General features: G+C 52.6%; 1 protein-coding gene across 1 annotated transcript in view; it reads left to right on the top strand.

The window, feature by feature from the left end:
* Positions 1-15,340, top strand: part of rhpn1 (rhophilin, Rho GTPase binding protein 1) — a 31,893-nt gene that overhangs the window by 15,817 nt on the left and 736 nt on the right.

Genomic DNA, 15,340 nt, shown 5'->3' with positions numbered 1-15,340 from the left:
ATGACCGGCAACCAGTGTCGGGGGTTACATAATATTATTACTTAAAGGCTCCGTCACACCATAACGTTCTGGTTAACGCTCTCTGAAAGTTCTAATCGTTCAATTTCGAGCGTTCTAGGGCGAGGTGGACACATCTGGCATGTGACTAACGTGTCACTATAACGCATGACTAGCGTGGTACTGACGCATGAGAAGCGTGCACCATGAGGAGCGTGTACAAGTAAGACACCCCTGAAAACTATTAGCGTGTAACGACGTGTCACTGGGTCGCGACGACGTGTGAACGAAAGCAAACGATGAAAACGACGTTGGCTTTCGCAAACGATGAATAACAACCAAGTAACGCGTGGGTAACGACTGACTAACGATAGCCAAACGCGTGCAACGTTAGTCAAATGTCCAAACATTCTTCAGCGTTATCCAGCGTTTAAAATTAAACGTTGAAGAACGCTGGTCTCCATGATAACCTTTGAGCATGTTCAAAACTTTTTTTTGGGACCAGCGTTCCCCCGACGATCACGACGATTACCGACGATTACCAGCGTCACCAGCGTCCACACAACGCTCTTCTGGCGCTATACCAGCGCTATACCAGCGACCATGGACGATTACCAACGTTTCCTCTAACGTCATAGAACGTCGACCAGAACGTTATGGTGTGACGGGGCCTTAAGCGATTAACAAAGTAATATAACGCGTTCGTTTTTGGACACTGAGTAATATTATTACAGTTACGTATTTAAGTAACTTGCGTTAATTGTCCAAGTTACTGCACGAATTCAACAACAGACTAAAATAGCCTTAGAAATACGGATTGTTGCCTAAACGACAATTCCTGGACGCAGTGTTTGCCTTTGATTCACGCTGAAAACAAACACGCAGCAGAAGGTGTAAGCTAAAAAATAAAATAATATTCACGCTGTTTCGCTTTCATTGAAGAGATAGGAAATTCATTAAAGTGAACTGCAAAACTGTGCCGAACAAAATACTATCTACTGCCAAAAGCAGCACTTCGAACTTAAAAAAACACCTCGAAAGTGTCCAGAAGAAAGGAAGCAGGAAGCTAGCGAAAAATCCACTTTAAACCTTACATTTAGTCATTTGGCAGACACTCTTATCCAAACCTTAAGAGAGATGGCGACCCGTTTCCGCAGCTCGCTACTATTAAAAGTAATAGTAAAAGTAATATAATGAGTAATGATATCACTTTGTACGGTAAGTAATAATGTAACTTAATCACACTACTCTTACTGAACAATAATAAGTCATAACTAATATATTACTTTTTTGAGTAACTTCCCCCAACACTGCCGGTGGCCACGGCTCGCGGCAACGGCGAACTGCGATGTGACCCACAAATTATTCGGTTTCCACCTGCCTGCACTCACTCCCTTCATCTTTGCCTTTCGTCCTCTCTTACCCCCCCCTCCCTGTCTCTTGTCTTCCTAGTGTGCCCCCCCCCCCCCCCCCGTTTCATTTGTCAGCCTGCACAGAGCTCTGGATCAGTGGGGGAATTCATTTCGGGGAAAACATTTACCGATGATCAAAATCGCTGCACGCCCAAAACGCCATGCGCGCACACACACACACTTCCCTATACATACACAATGCACCGTCGTGCCTCATTCTCACTCAGATTGTGTGTTTGTTCGTTTTTTTTCTCCAACGTGTGTGTGTGTGTGTGTGTGTGTGTGCTGGGGGAAGGGGGGGGGGGGGGGTTGTGCAGGATTAGTTGCCTGGCTTGTAGTCACTTCCTCCCCCAGCAGTCATCTGTATTGCAGTCAGAGCTATTTGGGAGTCCTGGCAGATGACAAATAGGGCTTGTCAAAGGCTCTGCCGTGCCTCGAACCCCCAACCTCTTACCGCCTCCCCCATCCCTAACCTGGCCCTGATCCCTCACTAAACCCTGCCTCCAAACATTCCCCACTCAACACCTTCCCCCCACAAAGCTCCAGCACTTGCTGTGGTGAAATGATAGTTGCAATGAGGTGTGTGTTGGGTGCGTGTGTGCACGTATGTGAGGATACGCGTTTGTGCGTGCATGTAGGGCTGTGTGTGCGCGAGGAGGCGTGTCTGAGTGTGCGCGCAGGGCTACGTGCGCGCGCGCAAGGATTGTGTGTTTGAGGGTGCGAGAGTCCGTAAAGCGAGGCCGTTTGTACACGACGCGGGGACGTATGCGAAGAGGAGTGTGCGCGCGCGCGCGCGTGAGAGCGAGCTTTATCGTTGCTATGTCTGTGTGTCAGCAGAGGATGGATGGACGTGGTACTCTGGTGTAAACCCCAGCATGTTGTGCTGCTTGACTGCGTCGCACAGACTAGGGTCTCAATCTTATCCTACAAGACCATGTCCAAGGCACACTCTCTCACACACACACAAATGGAGACTCAATCTTCCTCTAATAGACCTTTGACGGTAGTCTGCTTTGCAAGGTGAGGGAGAAAGAGAGGGGGGCCCCCTTTAAGCCCCGCACGCAACACTCGCACACGCACGCACAAAGAGAGATCAAGTCCATCCATCCTGTGCTGACACTCCAGTCTACGGTGTGAAACCACAGATGATCTACTCTGTGCAGTCTCTACCTCTCCCTTTGTCCCTCTCTCTCTCTACCCCAATCTCTCTCTCTCCCTCTCTCCTCCCCTCTCCCTCCCTCTCCCTACCTATCTACTCACCTCACGTCCCCTCGCAGTGTGTTTGTCACACACACACACACAAACTAAATCTCCCCCCCCAGTAGAAATACACACATAACACAATCACAGACTCGAAGCCTTGGTGATGGAACCACCAGATGGTTACTGGGGTCTATATGAGCCTAGTCTCGGCCCAGACCTCATCACACAGCATCATTGTCTGGATCTCATACCTTTCCTGAATGGACAAATTAAGACGTATTTTAGAGTCTGTGTCAATAAGGAGCTTACAGTTAACGAATAAGAAGTGTAAAGCCTCCCAAGTAGAGTTTGCGTTTTCATTTTTTTTTTCTGATGTCACTGTTTTGTTTGGTTTGGGCTATGTAGATCTAGGTCTCCAGGTCTAGGTCTCAGGGTCTAGGTCTCTAGGGTCTAGGTGTAGGTCTCTAGTTGTGGGTCTAGGTCTCTAGGGTCTAGATCTCTAGAGCCTAGGTGTGGGTCTAGGTCTCTAGGGTCTAGGTCACTAGGGTCTAGGTTTGGGTTTAGGTCTCTAGGGTCTAGGTCTCTAGGTGTGGGTCTAGTTCTCTAGGGTCTAGGTTTCCAGGTGTGGGTCTAGGTCTCTAGGGTCTAGGTCTTTAGGTGTGGGTCTAGGTCTCTAGGGTCTATATCTATAAGTGTGGGTTAGGTCTCTAGGGGTCTAGATCTCTAAGTGTGGGTTAGGTCTCTAGGGTCTAGGTCTCTAGGGTGTAGGTGTGGGTCTAGGTCTCTAGGGTCTAGGTCTAGGTGTGGGTCTAGGTCTCTACGGTCTAGATCTCTAAGTGTGGGTTAGGTCTCTAGGGTCTAGATCTCTAGGTGTGGGTCTAGGTCTCTAGGGTCTAGGTGTGGGTCTAGGTCTCTAGGGTCTAGGTCTCTAGGTGTGGGTTAGGTCTCTAGGGTCTGGGTCTCTAGGGTGTAGGTGTGGGTTAGGTCTCTAGGGTCTAGATCTCTAAGTGTGGGGTTAGGTCTCTAGGGTCTAGGTCTCTAGGTGTGGGTCTAGGTCTCTAGGGTCTAGGTGTGGGTCTAGGTCTCTAGGGTCTAAGTCTCTAGGTGTGGGTTAGGTCTCTAGGGTCTGGGTCTCTAGGGTGTAGGTGTGGGTTAGGTCTCTAGGGTCTAGATCTCTAAGTGTGGGTCTAGGTCTCTAGGGTCTAGGTCTAGGTGTGGGTCTAGGTCTCTAGGTGTGGGTCTAGGTCTCTAGGGTCTAGATCTCTAAGTGTGGGTTAGGTCTCTAGGGTCTAGATCTCTAAGTGTGGGTTAGGTCTCTAGGGTCAAGGTCTAGGTGTGGGTTAGGTCTCTAGGGTCTAGGTTTCTAGGGTCTAGGTGTGGGTCTAGGTCTCTAGGGTCTAGGTGTGGGTTAGGTCTCTAGGGTCTAGGTTTCTAGGGTCTAGGTGTGGGTCTAGGTCTCTAGGGTCAAGGTCTAGGTGTGGGTCTATGTCTCTAGGTCTCTAGGGGTGGGTCTCTATGGTCTAGGTCTCTAGGGTCTAGGTCTAAGTCTAAATCTCTGATACATTACATTTACATTTAGTCATTTAGCAGACGCTCTTATCCAGAGCGACTTACAGTAAGTACAGGGACTTCCCCCGAGGCAAGTAGGGTGAAGTGCCTTGCCAAGGACACAACGTCAGTTGGCATGACCGGGAATCGAACTGGCAACCTTCGGATTACTAGCCCGATTCCCTCACCGCTCAGCCACCTGACTCCTGATAGCCCTAACCTAACACCCATGTTTTTCCAACAAGAACTATATTGCATTGGATTTTATGATTGGACAACACACAGCTTTCCTAATCATGTTCTACCATGTTTCAAAAACATTCCTGTACAGTTAACTAGAATATTCCGAAAAAAGCCTTGGCTACATCAGGCTAAGCCGCTGGATGGATTGAATTACACGAACACGATGTCGTTCAGTGTGGCCTGTCATTCGACATCAGCAGGCAACGAGAGCAAAAACCCTTCGGAGCGATCCCAACATGACTGAGCCTGACAGGAACAGACCTGGATCAAGTCCTTCCTGTCTGACGCTCCGGGAGAACCTCAACCCTCCTCCCTTCCCCTTCCCCTGGTTCCTCTCGTCCCCCTCTCCCTCCCCGATGGGCGGAGGAGTGACAGAACGACCGCAGCGCCGCTCCGATCCTCTTAGGGATTACCGCCCGTCGATACGCCATGGGCGCGCGATTCCGGGCGAACCGCACTTCCACGTACCCCCCAGAAACCCCCCCCCCCCTAGCCAACGCTCGCTTACAGATGGTCCGGAAGTTGCTCTCCCACCCTGCCTCCCCCTCCTGTCCCCCGGGGTTCATCCCCCACTGGGCCAAGCGTCATGGCAGACATGCTATGCTAGGCTAACCAGGGACTTAACAAGGGAGTTACCATACTTAAACAACCCCCCCCCCACCCTCTCCGTGCCGAGATAGCATTTGACTGTAGTCAGTAGCGTGACACCGGATAGTGAGGGGGACTTTTGGGTGACACTGAACTCGGCAAGCGACATTTCGTTTACCCCCCAACGAGGAGGCATCGGTCGGAAAAAACCCGGCGATTGCGGTGCTACCGGCTCGCGCTGACAGGCTGTCGGGCGTTTAGGTCGCTAGTTTTTTTTGTTTAGCGCTTGCCTTTTTTTTTTATGAGGGAGAGGCACTTGTGCAAGGTGTGAAATATGCGCGCGTGTCGACGAGCAGTGGGGGTGTCAGACCTGTCTCGAGTTCAAAATGTGACGGACAGAGTTTACGGTTAGCCGGGGGTCGAGTGCGGCGCAACCTGTGATGTTTTAGGTTTGATAGGGCAGACTACCCAGAGAGAAGCCTAGAGTATCCCTACCCCCCCAACCACCCCCTCACCCCCCACTCTCTCCCTCTCTCCCGAAGCCCCAGAATGCATGGCTCCTCTCTGTGATGATTGACAGGTCCCATGGACACATTCTAGAGGAAACGGATCCATTCCCAGTCCCAGACCTGCTGTCAGGATCAGGATGGAAAGTGTGTGGGTGTGTGTGCGTGACCTTGAGGTATTCCTAAGGAGTAAAACCAGAGCTGTCTTGGGGGTGCTCAGGGACCAAGAAAGTGACGACGGACAGACTGGCTTTTGCTAAGTGCCTCCTATCTGCGGTTCAAGTGCGTCCTGCAATATCCAATCACAGCAGACCAGCATTACAACTCTTTATGCATCGGGATTCGCATTAGGCTGGCTGGCTCTGTAGTGAATGAAGGTGAATTGAGAGTGAACCTTTTTGGGGGTTTTGGGGGGGGATGGGGGTCCCTTTTTGGCGAACGAGGTCTAACGCAAAGCAACCCTGACTAGCACTGACCGACACACGGGGGCAGGGGCTCCAGCAACACGACTCCCCCCCCCATGGGCACGTGTGGGTGGCTGGGAGGGCGTGTGGGTGAACCCTGGAAGCCCCGGGCCTCGTCAGTCGTCGCGGCCGCGCCCATCAGCTGTAACACACACCGGGTGGACGGGTCGGTTTTAGGGGGGGAGATTCTCTTTCTTCCAGTGCCAGTCCTCCCTTTCGGGGAGGGGGGGTCAGGGTATTGCTGTCCTCCCCCCCACCCCCCATTCCAAGCCAATCTATTTTCTTCAGCACCTCGAAGTCTGTAACTGGTCAACAAAGGTGGTCATATTCCAAGTATGCTGAAGGAGAGAGGAAGCAATCTGTGCACCGAGTGACCGCAAACCTCCGCCCCCCGGTCATGAATAAGTAAACCGGATGGCCACGTGCCTTCATGAATAACGGACGAGTCTGTTTACAGGCGCCGCAGGAAGGTTCCGGGGGGGGAGGTGAAGACGGTGATGGGTGTCTCCTGGGCTCTGCCCTCTGCCGTCGCCTTGACCCTAACCTCTAACCCCTGCCCCCCCCCCCCCCCACACACACACACACACACACACCGGGAGTGACTGATCGCATGAGGGTTGCGTGTTCTCCTGTCGACGAGGGGTCGACGGCTGTCAATCACGGATCCTTAAGAGCCGCCTGAACCGGGGAGTCGCCCAGGGCGTTGTCCATTTGGACTTCGACCATTGCGGATGTGTGCGTGTGTGTCTCACGTTGAACACAAGGGCGAGTAAGGGGCACTTCAAGGTTAAGTGAATGTATCCAAACGAGAGCATTATAGGATGGGGACCCACGCCTTTCCTGTTTACATGTCAAGTTCCCCAGCGCCCCTAAGGGATGGACGACACATTAGAAGAGCCTATTGGATACCTCAAGGTGCATCCAAGAGCTCGGTTGTGGGTTCGATTTCCGGCGGCCTGGTGAGAAACGCGTGCGAACGAACCACTTCCAATACACCCTCAGGCTTCCAGCCACACAAATCTATCCGCATGGACAAACATCCATCTGCCGTCAAGGGCACCCTCTGGGGCCTGAACTTGGGGAACGGTTGTGGGTAAGCACATGCCTGCGTGGAGCTTCGGCGCATCATGGTGGTGGATTGGGGGGGGGTGGGTCTCCACCTCGCAGACGCTGAGCGAGCGAGCGAGGCCCGGCGCTGGGTGGCTTAACAAGGCCGCTGATGGGAACATAATGATTGCGGAGGCGTCAGAGTGTTAAGAGACGGGGGGTCTGAGGGAGAGGAGAGCAGGGAGGGATGACGTAGGTGTCGGGGGGTGGGGAGCGAGAGAGAGAGAGAGGGGAGGGGGGCCAGGCCAGGGGGAGGACCAAGGAGGAACAGAGGCCCTCTTTACCCACCCCGCCAGATTTAACTGAGCTCCGCCTATCCACGGATTAGGGCAACTGCGGGCACCTCTCGAGAGCCTCTTTCAACGCCCGGGGGACACAAAGGCCACGTATCTGGTTTAAAGTTTGACGTGTTCCCCCCCCCCCCCTCCCCCGGTTCAAATCCCGGTGTAATTCTAGGCTTGCAGAAGGTCAGCAGGACGGGTTCAAGTCCTGGATTCCAGTCGTCCTAAGGCCTCACACCCCATCTCGGTCCACTGCTCGCTTCCCTCCCGTTTAAGTCGTCCAACGGCCAACTCGAGCGACAACGCGCAAGGTGAGACAGCTAGATGGGACCCCCAGTTGAGGCATGCTTCTGGAGGTGTGTGAGGGAGCAGGATGGGGCCCGACGAAGATATCAGTGGAACATTCCGGGGGGCCCTGCTCAAGACTAATGACCTGTTGTTGGACCACTCACTCCCCCAAGTTTCAGGTCGGGGGCTACAGTTACTGGGGTCAGGGGTCAAAGGTCAGAGGGGATGGGGGGGGGTGAGGGCCAGGGGGGAGGGGGAAATGGGATAGGTGTGCCCCGCGGTACAGGGAGGACGGCGTAGCCTTTGGGGCGAAGGCGATAATTTGCTGGAGCGGGTGGGGGGGTTGGGGGGGACGATCTCCTTTCGGAGTCCTTTTGAAGTCAAGCAGGTGCTCCCTTCCAAGACGCCTTCAAATAAACACTCCTCCTCCTCCTTTGCATCCCTTCTCTCCTCCTCTTCCTCTTCTCCTTCCTTCCTTCCTCTCCCCCATCCCCTCTCCCTCTCTCTCTCCCTCTGTGGTGGAGGTGTGGGTGCAGCTGCCGAGTTTTAATTGGTCCCTCTGGGCCGGGCTGGACTGGCATCAGCCAGCTACAGCACTGGGCAGGGCCTGGAAGAGCAGGCATCTGCTCTGAACGGGCACTGCGGCCTAACCGCTGGCAAGCGATCACACACACACACACGCGCGTTCCTATCTACGCAGGGCAATGTTAGGTCCAGACCCTTGGTAAAGGTCTGCCAATGTCAAAGCCGGCGGAGGAGGGGGGGGCGAGGGGGGCTAAGGGAGGAGAAAAGCAAGCGAGAGGGAGAGCGGGAGAGAGAGTGACAGAGAGACACCGGGGCGAGGCGGGGGGCCGGCGTCACGTTAGCGAGAGAGCCCCCCCTGTCATCGTGGTAACTCGAGAGGCGTCGTCGCAAGTGGGTCATTTAATATGTACAAACTCGTTAAGCCAAGAATGCCCTGAAAGACTAGCTGCGGGGAGGCAGGCACGGCAGAGAGGTGGGTGGGTGGGGGGGGGGGGGGGGGGTTGCAGAGGTGGGCCATCACACTCAAAATAGATCGAGGGGGGGGTGAATTCCACGAAGGGAGAGCAGGAGAGAAGAGCAACGGCAGTGAGAGGCACGGCAGAACGAGCAAACAAACACGTAAACAGGGCGGGGAAAGTTCAGGTAGACGATAAGCGAGGCGTTTGTCGCGCCGCAGCGCGCGCACACACATACAGTTAGGTCCATAAATATTTGGACATTGACACAATTTTCATCATTTTGGCTCTGTATACCACCACAATGGATTTGAAATGAAACAATCAGATGTGCTTTAAGTGCAGACTTTCAGCTTTAATTTCAGGGTATTTACATCCAAATCAGGTGAACGGTGTAGGAATTACAACACATTTGATATGTGGCCCCCCCCTTTTTAAGGGACCAAAAGTAATTGGACAATTGGCTGCTCAGCTGTTCCATGGCCAGGTGTATGGTATTCCCTCATGGGAGTTCGTTATTTCATTGACAAGTAGCAGATAAAAGGTCTAGAGTTCATTTCAAGTATGGTATTTGTGTTTGGAATCTCTTGCTGTCAACTCTCAATATGAAGTCCAAAGAGCTGTCACCATCAGTGAAGCAAGCCATCGTTAGGCTGAAAAATCTAAACAAACCTATCAGAGAGATAGCAAAAACATTAGGTGTGGCCAAATCAACTGTTTGGTACATTCTTAAAAAGAAAGAACGCACTGGTGAGCTCAGGAACACCAAAAGACCCGGAAGACCCACGGAAAACAACTGTGGTGGATGACAGAAGAATTCTTTCCCTGGTGAAGAAAAACCCCTTCACAACAGTTGGCCAGATCAAGAACACTCTCCAGGAGGTAGGCGTATCTGTGTCAAAGTCAACAATTAAGAGAAGACTTCACCAGAGTAAATACAGAGGGTTCACCACAAGATGTAAACCATTGGTGAGTCTCAAAAACAGGAAGACCAGATTAGAGTTTGCCAAAAAACATCTAAAAGAGCCTGTACAGTTCTGGAACAACATCCTATGGACAGATGAGACCAAGATCAACTTGTACCAGAATGATGGGAAGAGAAGAGTATGGAGAAGGGAGGAACTGCTCATGATCCAAAGCATACCACCTCATCAGTGAAGCATGGTGGAGGTAGTGTTATGGCTTGGGCATGTATGGCTGCCAATGGAACTGGTTCCCTTGTATTTATCGATGATGTGACTGCTGACAAAAGCAGTAGGATGAATCTGAAGTGTTTCGGGCAATATTATCTGCTCAGATTCAGCCAAATGCTTCAGAACTCATAGGACGGCGCTTCACAGTGCAGATGGACAATGACCCGAAGCATACTGCGAAAGCAACCAAAGAGTTTTTTTAAGGCAAAGAAGTGGAATGTTCTGCAATGGCCAAGTCAATCACCTGACCTAAATCCAATTGAGCATGCATTTCACTTGCTAAAGACAAAACTGAAGGGAAAATGCCCCAAGAACAAGCAGGAACTGAAGACAGTTGCAGTAGAGGCCTGGCAGAGCATCACCTGGGATGAAACCCAGCGTCTGGTGATGTCTATGGGTTCCAGACTTCAGGCTGTCATTGACTGCAAAGGATTCGCAACCAAGTATTAAAAGTGACAATTAGATTTATGATTATGTTAGTTTGTCCAATTATTTTTGGTCCCTTAAAAGGGGGGGGCCACATATAAAATGTGTTGTAATTCCTACACCGTTCACCTGAAATACCCTGAAATTAAAGCTGAAAGTCTGCACTTAAAGCACATCTTGATTGTTTCATTTCAAATCCATTGTGGTGGTATACAGAGCCAAAATGATAAATTGTGTCAATGTCCAAATATTTATGGACCTAACTGTACCAACACACCGTGACACGCAAACACAGACACACCGAGAAAACACGGGTTGCGGCGGTAAACAGAGATACAGAAGTAAACAAGCCTGTTTCTCGGTGGGACAACCAGCTCGTAAAAAACAGTCAGTCAGTGGCTGTGCAGCGACGGGGTCATCTGATATTCATGGGCGGGCGCCGCATGTTGATGACAAGTTCCCATCCCTGAAAGGACGCAGGTAGCATGTAAACAACCCTGTTTGCCTGTCTTCCTATTGGTCACTAATGAGGGGCCCAGCATTATTGTCATTGGACAACGGGAGCAATGTCATCCGTGAGTGTCTCCACGGAGACAGAGTGAAGTATTTAACAGCTAAGCCCCCCCCCCCCCCCCCCCCCCCCCCCCCCCCCCCCCCCAATGATACGAGACAAATTGACCACATGCGCGCACACACACACACACCAGCCCTCTGGACAGGAGACAAATTAACCACTTCCCACAGTGCAATTCACCAGGGAGTCTAGGACAGTAAACGGCAAAATGATCAATACAAGCCTCCTAGGGGAAGCCCACACACACAAACACCATACACACACACACAAGTACACACACACCAAGGCTTTTAGCCATCCTTCAACAGGCTCTCAGAATAACAGCAGCCTATCATCCTTCCAGAACTGATTGTGTTTCCAGGTCTGGCCCCTCCAGGTTGTGGCGTTCCCCCCGGTGACGAGAGGGCTGTCCCCTGTGGGCCCCTGTGCGCGGGTCCCCTGCCCCCCTCTGATCGCTCCTCTTTAACTGGGAAGCCGCAATGACAGAAGACAAACTAGCTATTTCCACCAGAGCAACTCACCGGGGACAGCAGAAAATGAACTGGCCCGGATCAATACTGTACTCTCTCTCACAGTCACTCTCTCTCCCCCCCCCCCCCCCCCCCATCTTTTCGCTCTGTCTCTCCGTCTCTCAATATCTCTCTTTCCATCTCTCTCCGCCTCTTTCTCACTTTTTCCTGGCTCGTTCTCTCTTTATCTCTCTCTCCCTTTATCTCTTTCCCTCTCCCACCCCTCCTCTCTCTCTCTCTCTCTCTCTCTCTCTCTCTCTCTCTCTGAGACACGCTCACAGTTAGCCGGTTGAGGCTAAGCGAAAGCTAACAGATAATACCGTATTGTGCACCAGGTGGGATGGATCTGTCGGGAGGAGAGTGGACGTGTGCGTACAAGGTGTGTTTGGACAGAAGGGATTGAAAGCCCTATGAACCAGGCACCCGGCTGTCCTGGACAGGGGTGACTATCCTTGGGTGGGGTAGGGAGGGGACGCAGGTGCGAGAGTCGCCCCTACCGCATTTACACCAGCGGGTGGGGGCACCAAGAGTGGAGGGGGGGGTAACCCTGACTTTTAGACCAACCCCCCCCCCAACCCCCCCCCCCACACAACTTATTCTGGTGCCGTTGCACACGCCATGCCGGGCGAAAGCCGATTGGCTCCCTGTGCGGCTCGTGTGTTCTCGTGCGCTTGAACCGCGCGACTTCCCTCTCGCCGAGATCATCGCCTGATTGGCTCGTTCGGGCGGGCTTGAGGGCCATCAGGGTGAGGCGGCCAATCGGATTGCCCCGCCGGACGGCGCTGTCCTGAGGGACAAAAGGCCTTGTTGGGGGGGGTCTGCTGTGTCCATCTTCTCCTCTGGTGAAGGTTGCCCAGGCTGCACATATGAACGCAGCGCCCTCTGCAGTCCAAAGGTGAAACCCACACATGCGGAAGAGGAGTGGTTGTTTGTCTCTCTCTCTCTCTCTCTCTCTCTCTCTCTCCTCTTCCTACGAGTTTGCGGCGTGAACATGTGGGAGGGAGTGTGAGTGTGTGATTTGGCACGGATGCGTGTGTTAGTGTGTCGTGCGCGCTGGTCCTGCGCTGTACAACCTGACCTAGTCTCTGGTGGGTATATTAATAGCACAGCGGTGAGCTAGACCGGCCCCGAGGAGCGATTCTGTAATCATGCTTTAGGGGTGGAGGGGTGGGAAGAAGTCTGGAGGTGTGGAAGGAGGAAGGAAGGAAGGGTGGAAGGAAGGATGGAAGTCTGGAGGTGTGGAAGGAAGGAAGGGTGGAAGGAAGGAAGTCTGGAGGTGTGGAAGGAAGGAAGGAAGGAAGGGTGGAAGGAAGGAGGAAGGAAGTCTGGAGGTGTGGAAGGAAGGAAGAAGGGTGGAAGGAAGTCTGGAGGTGTGGGAAGGAAGGAAATCTGGAGGTTTGGAAGGAAGGAAGGAAGGAAGGAAGGAAGGAAGGAAGGAAGGAAGGAAGGAAGGAAGGAAGGAAGGGTGGAAGGAAGGAAGTCTGGAGGTGTGGAAGGAAGGAAGGAAGGAAGGTAGGGTGGAAGGAAGGAAGTCTGGAAGGATAGAGAGGATGGAAAGGTTGGAGGGATAGAGAGGGTGGAAGGATACAGGGATAGAGAGGGTGAAGGATACAGGGATAGAGAGGTGAAGATACAGGGGTAGAGAGGGTGGAAGGATACAGGGGTAGAGAGGGGTGGAAGGATACAGGGATAGAGAGGGTGGAAGATACAGGGATAGAGAGGGTGAAGGATACAGGGATAGAGAGGGTGGAAGGATACAGGGATAGAGAGGGTGGAAGGATACAGGGATAGAGAGGGTGGAAGGATACAGGGATAGAGAGGGTGAAGGATACAGGGATAGAGAGGGTGGAAGGATACAGGGATAGAGAGGGTGGAAGGATGGAGGGACAGAGAGGGTGGAAGGATACAGGGATAGAGAGGGTGGAAGGATACAGGGACAGAGAGGGTGGAAGGATACAGGGATAGAGAGGGTGGAAGGATACAGGGATAGAGAGGGTGGAAGGATACAGGGATAGAGAGGGTGGAAGGATACAGGGACAGAGAGGGTGGAAGGATACAGGGATAGAGAGGGTGGAAGGATACAGGGATAGAGAGGGTGGAAGGATGGAGGGACCCAGGATGCTGATTCACTGTCCCTTCCCCACTAGTGGGGCTACGAACCACCAAACAAGAACCACCCCGCAGTACCTAAACCAGACCAGCGCCCCCAGCAATACCCGAGCCTCGCTGGTACATCCCATAACGTTACTGACCGTGCCAATTGGCAGCGCCAACGTAGCGGTGCCGGCAACCGCGGAGCGAGATGCCAGGTTCTGGTACTGTGTTAAGTGCGCTTAATGCTGACAAACTGGCTTGTGTGCAAACACACACACACATGCAGGCAAGCGCGTGCGCACACACACACACACACTAACAGAGTTAGTGTGGTACTCAATTACTCTGTCTCTGTTCAGAGCAAATCTCACTAATTAAATACGTTTAAGCATTAATTATTCAGCCGAGGAGGGACCCTGGTGCAAGTGAGGGTACTGAGGGATGGGGGGGGTGCGGAGGGGGGGGGGGGGGGGAGCTCCCACGGGGGCCATAAAACAATCCTCACCCCAGCACGGCTAATCAATACAGCCAGAGTGGAATTAGCAGATATCTGAAAGTCCTTTAACAGCGGCTCAGGCTGACTGCCGAACACAAAACAATAATCTATTATTAAATACAACACAGCAGAGGAGGGGGGGGTTGGACAGGGAAAGGAGGGAGGGAAAACGGGGGGGGGGGGGGTTAAGTGAGACGGAGAGAGAAAGAGAAAGAGGGAGGGGAAAAAGGGAAAGGATAGGCCAGACCGGGGGGCCAATCCGTCATGGGCTCTCCACCAGCGTGGCGTGTCCCTGGCCAGGAATCTACCACATGTTGAGGGAGGTTAAATTGGGGGCACCTGTGGGGACAGTGAGGGCGTGCGTGTGTGTTTGTGTGTGTGTGTGGGGGGGGGGTTCTACCCCTGGCATGGCATGCCGGCGGGGGGTGGGGGTCAGGGTGCAGAGGGTGAGTCAGGAGGTCAGGGGGGGGGGGGGGGGGGTGGCGGTCATGGCAGGAAGCACAAAGCCACATAGCTTGAGGCCCCCATGAGACGAAAACGTAACTGCCCCCGAGGGAGGGACTGGGTGGGGTGTGTGTGTGTGTGTGGGGGGGGGGGGGGGGTGTATAAGTCGACAGGACCAGAATAAACTCAAGGCGGGTTCGGGTGTCTGGGCCTGTTCGACTGAATGGAAAATTGGAAAGGCTGAAAAAAGAAAATTAAAAAAAACGTCAGGAGATTGGGGAGTTCGGTTTTCCCCTCTTGGGTTGGCTTGGGGCCTGGGCTCTGTGTTCGGGACGAGGGCCAGCTGGGGCAGGGGAGGTCTGGGGTACGGGTGAGGGCCAGGGTGGGAAGGTGGAGTGGGGGGGGAGTTTCTGGCCCTGGCTTCACCCAGCTGGCCCTGTGAGGGTTCCAGCCAACCGGTCAATTAGACAAGTATCCTTCCTCTCCAGCCTGACAGAAAAGAGGGGAAAACCTCTGATTACAAAGACCAAAAAAAAGAGAGAAGAGAGGAAGAAGAGAGAGAAAAGGGGAAGAAAGAGAGAGAAAGGGGGGAAAGAAAGAGAGAGAAAAGGGGACAGACTGGATGTGAGGACATTCTGCTCGGGGTGTGTGTGGTCACTGGTCAGGGCGGCTGGCCCTGACGCGTGGAGACAGGGAGCAACACTTCTCCTGTCTCTCCTCACCACAAACACACTGACTGATTGAGTCAGTTGACTGAGACATTTTCTATATAGTTCTGATGCTACAGTGGACAAATTAAAACCTCTTCTAATCTACGTATTGGTGGGTGTTGGCACAACAAAAAAAACAAAAAAAACAATAACAGTTCTGTAATTATATTAAAAACAGATGATGGTATAAAATTGTCAGCCATTGATACTTTTGTAAGACCGTTTGACCTATAAACAATATTTAATCAGTCTTTTCAAATTGGTGAGTTTCCTAATA

Source organism: Osmerus mordax, chromosome 27 (genome assembly GCF_038355195.1).
Source record: "Osmerus mordax isolate fOsmMor3 chromosome 27, fOsmMor3.pri, whole genome shotgun sequence".
NCBI classification, from domain to species: Eukaryota; Metazoa; Chordata; class Actinopteri; order Osmeriformes; family Osmeridae; genus Osmerus; species Osmerus mordax.
Note: the sequence above shows the minus strand (reverse complement) of the source record. Positions and strands in the feature narration are given on the sequence as shown.